The following is a 5,444-nucleotide window of genomic DNA, read 5'->3' as shown; positions in this document are numbered from 1 at the left end:
AAAGGAAAAAAAAGTAGAAAGGTAGGATATTAAAAATGGGACATACTGGTTTAACAGTGAAAACTGGATCTTCTGGAGACAAATTTTTTCCTTCCAGGCTGCTTTTCTTCTCTGCTTCAAAGAGCACTGAAGCTAGTGATTGTCCATGTTCTGGAGTATCTCACACAAGAGCACATATGATATATGGGTATTGAGCACAGTACCTGCTTTCTTTGGATTTGGAACCAAAACTGTAATAGCTCTGACTTTTAAGTAATAGTGTAAAATAACCATTTTCAATATAGCTTACAAGAAATTTTTTTAACAAAGTACCTGTATAGTTAGGCCTCTCTTTTCTGACCACTAGAGAGTAAACATTTGGCATGAGGAACTCTGCAATCAGAAGCACTGAGCAAATTTGCCCATTTATCCCTCTGTGATGCTCTGAACCTGCACTCCTGCATCTGCTGCATCAACAATCTCAGAACCAGTAGTGTGGAACAAAACTTGGCACAATCAGTTTGCTCAAAACTATGATACCAGAAAAAAAAAAACTATTAATTTAGAAGACGGTTTAAATATCTTCAATAACAGAATTGCTATAACCATTCAATTAATCAGAACACTAAAGACTGCCAATTGTGATATGTAGCCTTGTTTCATAAAAATCCCGTATTCTCAGACTTTAGCTTTGGATAAAATAGTTTCAGACACAAAAAAGTCACACATTTTCTAAATTGTTGGGTAGTAACTCAAGGGAAATTATAAAAAAAAGTAATCTGAGAAACTTGCTTGATGCCTTTTCAAAAGATTTGATATGGATGGTTTGCTCACTCCTGCATTTAGAAAACAGCTAAACATATCTTACTGGCAGCAATGTTTTTCCACTGTTGTGCCATCCCAGCATGGGATCATAAAAGTTTCTCTTACTTGACATAGAGATTGACTAAGCAGAAACTGAGTCTAAGAGCGACAAGAGTCTGCAATGCACAGAAGAGAGGGGAAGAGGAGGAATTGTGGTCTCAATCTCTGGGAGCGTTCAGAGATAGAGACCTGCACACACAGGTTTTAGTGTCTTGTCTAGGTCTGCTTTTTTCTTGAGCTGCGTAGAGTAAGAAATCACTAACAGAAAAATTACCTGCTTAAATTACTACATGTCTTTGGAGTTAGAAGTAAACTGCAATTAAAGAGCCCAGAAGGCTGGAGCTCTGGAAACTAACGTGAGTACACAAAGGTATTTAACAAGGTAAAATCCTAGTTAACAAAAAAGTTATATACTCTGGTATAAAAGCATCAGCACCTAAGACCAACAAATGCAGTTTAGAGTAAAACAACAAACAATGCCAAATAAAACAAAGGGTGAGTGTATCAAATATCTCTTTAAGAAGAATAATTCTCTGTGAACTAATAATAGTCAGAATAATTCTGACTGTGAACTCTGTGTAAAAGCCTAAAATCATAATCTGCCTCTAATCTGTATATAAAATTCATGTGGATTTAATTGGGAAAGGAAAGTGTGAGGCCACATCTCAAGTAATGGAAAAGAGAGTTCCGTTCCCCCCCGCCAATAATTTTGAATTTACATTTTATTCATCCATCTTATTTTTTTCTACTTTTGGAATATTATGGTTTATAGACCCAGAAAACACTACAAGTCAGGGCAGTAAGGCTCCAGTTCACTGGAAAGAAGACTCTAGTGGACTTCAATGAAATCTGAACCTGGTCTATAAGCAGATACTTGAATTGCTCCTCATTAAGCAAAGAACTTAACGATTTGTTTAACTTAACTTAAAGCCAGTTAAAATAAAAGAAAGTTCAGCATATGCTTAAATCCTTTCATAAATTGGAACTTTAAAAGCTTTTTTTGGAAACTGATAAGGAATATCCACAACAGTGGAGACTAACTAGCATTCTTCTTATTTCAGTATAGTTACAGTTGTATCCATACTTGAATCTCATAATGCAGTCTTTGTCTACTGTTAAAAATTAACGTTCCCTGTGGGAGCTTTGGTAATAGTCAGAACTTAATTGCTTTACAATAGCTTTTCACTCCAATCAAGACCATTTCTAGCAACTTATTGGATTGTAGTACTAACAAATCATTCAGGACCAGCAGGGAAAGTGATTGCCCCCAAGTCTTACTTAGAACTAGGAAAGGTTTCCCTCCAAGACAGTCTAAATTGCATAGTTTGTTTCTGTGTTTGCTTTTCTGCACATCGCCTTTATGCATAAGAAAAACTGAAGTAAATCAATATTTTCACTGTTTCAGTTTTCTGAATTTAATCACTGCTTGACTTTTCTTGTCCTTGTCAGATTCATTCTGCTCAGTAAGAAAGGAGTTTGCTTAATGCTGTCCATATAAAGGTAACATTTTAAAATAACTGGATAAACAAATCAGGCAATTTTTTTGAGTCAATAACCCATTCTTTTTAAAACACTCTGTCCTGAGTTTTACCTAGTGAAATACTTTAAAAAATCTGACCTACACCTCCCTGAAGTAGCTAAGAGTCTTTCCATTGACTTCAGTGGCCTTTGGATCAGGATCTACATGAAATAGTCATTTTATGTTTGAAGACAAACAAGCAACCGGGATTTAAAGGGACACATTGTTTCAGACTCACTGAGTTCCTTCACAACAATTTAGGAGGTCACAAGGGAAATGAGTTTTTATGATCTCGTCATTTCTTTGATGTAAAAGTGCACGCTCCATCTTTTTGGCATTTCATTCAACATCAGAGCACATGAAAAAAGAGCCCTTCTGTGCGTAAAGAGAATAAAATGTGTTCAAGAAGAAACAGGAAAAGAGATTCAGATTAATAAGAAGGTCAAACTGTTTCTGTGTTTCAAATCTGCACTTTGCTGAGATCGTAAAGAGAGTAAAAAAAGCTGTAGTCTTCAATGCTGTCATCCTTTAGCTGGAGAAGAAATAAAATCCAAACAGAAAGTTTTGGCTAATGTTGGAGCCAACATTAGGGTAATGTTGGCTGTTAGATTTTAAATCATCTGTCACCAAAATACTGGACCCTGTAATTTAGTATTTTTGAGGTAGATACAATTCAGGGTTTGATATGACACACATTGCACTTTTTATTAAATAAAGCTAATTCCTCATTAAGGGTATTAACAATGCCCCAGAAATTCTACAATCCACAGCCAGAAGGCTTTGGTATGGCGCAGGAGTAAGAAACTGCCCCAGGAGCCACCTCTTCCTGCACGGGGAGGATAGAGCACTAAGTCTGACACTGAGACGCTCAACCAGCAGGTTGAGCCACACATCATCTAGACCAATTTGGACAAATTCACCCATTTCCCTGGCTATTTCTAAAACATATCTGAACTGAATCCCCCAAACCAGCTGAAGTCTGATGTGGTCCCACAACTTACTGAAATTTCAGTGCTTTTCATCTCCCCAGAGAGCACTGGCTGCTTTCCTCTGGTCTGAGGTTGACTGTGCTCCTTAAAACAGTTTGCAGATATTCTCAGAGGGTCTGGCCTCAAAGCCACACTAAAAATCCAGTGGACAGATAACCATAGCTTTCTACCTGTAAAATGGGAATAGAGCAAACCTCTATCTCTTAGAATTATTGGGAGAACAAGCAAATTGAATTGTGAGGTATTCAGGTACTATAAGACTGGGGGATGTAGACTAAAGAGCAAAGAACTTGAACAGGATCTGTGTGAACAGCAGGTCTGAAAAAGTTACCATGTGACGTAACTTGAAAAACTGTCAAACACTCCCACACTCTCCCTAAACTCAGGTATTTTATCTACTGTTTTCTTTTTTTTTTAACTTCTTCTTAAAAAAAATAAGTTACTACTGAGACAGAGCATGAGCTGACAGGACAGAAATACTTCATCAGTTGCTTTGAGATTTAAGTTAAAAAAAATTTTTTTATGCCAATATTTTGTTCATCCACACAATTAACCTCTCCTTTGCAGGAGAACTGCAAGACAATTACACTGCCTTCTATTTATAACCCATCAAAGCTGAAAGTAAATTTGTTCAATCATATAACATAAGCATGTTTCACCAGTAGTGGTGGAAAGAGTGAAAATCATCTCTTCTGGCTACTTGTATTCATTCCTTCCTTAAAAGTGGAGAATTAATTTAAAAAAGGGAATGACCTATTAAAAAAAAAATCTATCTTCCTGGTGAACTGAACACTGAAAAGTATTTTACTATATGAGATACATTATATCAGATAAAGAAAGCAGGCAAGAATCTGCATTTGTATTTACATGGGGATGGGGCAGGAAAAGCTTTTCACGTAGACATAAGAATTTCCCCATTGTTGGAAACTGAACTTACACGTGTGAAATGATAATTGGAAGCATGAAAAAAATAAGTAAATACTACTGACAATACTGTTAATAGGCAAATGTTAATAAATGTAATAAAATGAAGGAAGCTGTTTGTTTGGCAGTTTCCTAGAGAGATGACCCCCCTTTCCCCACAAAAGCATATTTTGCTATTTCCTTTGCATATTTGCCTTAGGTAGCATTCCTTAGAGGTAGACTACTGAACTGGGAAGCTGAATTTCCATGTTTTCCTTTTGCTCTGTGTCCACAAGCTATTATTTTTCTTCTCCCTTTTCGTATAGTTACCTTGGAGAGAATTCATATTTCAAAAATTCAGAGCCTTCAATTTTAATCTTGCCTCTTTCTTTCCTGCACTGTAATCTTTCGTTATGCTTCCCCAAAGGACATAATGGTCTATTTTTCCATTATTTGCTGGTGTTTTTTTCATAATTAGCAGAATATTTGAAGTTTAACTACCAGCAAAAGCACAGCTTAGAACATACCCAGAAAGAAAAAGCCAGAGCTCATATAATGCTTCTGCTTTCCAGCTGATGAAGATAGCAGCTCCTACTGATGGAATAGAAACCACATCACATGGATCTGGAAAGATGGACAAAACTGTGTCTGCCTCTACCCCATAGGCAGCTACTACTGAGACCTAAACAGCCCAGCTGTAGTTAATTGAAAAAGATGATAGTGAATATTGCTATATCTGAATGCTGAATAACCAAGGAATAGGAGCGAGAAAATACAGCCATTCTGTAGTATGCCCTGCTACAAGAACAGTGGCTGCAATATTCTTTGCCATTTGTTCAGGCAAAAAAAATCCAGAAAATGATAGCAATATCAAGATTTTTGTGATCCTGAACCAGATAAAAACCGTGTTTCATTTAGGATACCTAAAACCAAGTGCTCTCTATGTGAATGCAGAGCTCAATGCAGTATTACTTTAGTCTTGAGTCTGTTTGAAATTCAGTTGTGGTTGCTTTGATTTTCTTCCTGTGCTAGTCTTTCTCGTTCAAAATGGTGGTGTTTTCACCAGGAGATCAGGTGTTTGGTGGGAAAATGCTTCCTACTCGACATCATCCTAGGAGAGATGTTGACTAAATGTACCACTAGCTGCAGTGATTTTTAGTAGGTAAATGGGAATAAGGGAAGTCACACGT

The sequence above is a fragment of the Apteryx mantelli genome, chromosome 7, assembly GCF_036417845.1.
Source record: "Apteryx mantelli isolate bAptMan1 chromosome 7, bAptMan1.hap1, whole genome shotgun sequence".
In the NCBI taxonomy this organism is placed as follows: domain Eukaryota; kingdom Metazoa; phylum Chordata; class Aves; order Apterygiformes; family Apterygidae; genus Apteryx; species Apteryx mantelli.
This window is presented reverse-complemented; position numbering follows the sequence as displayed.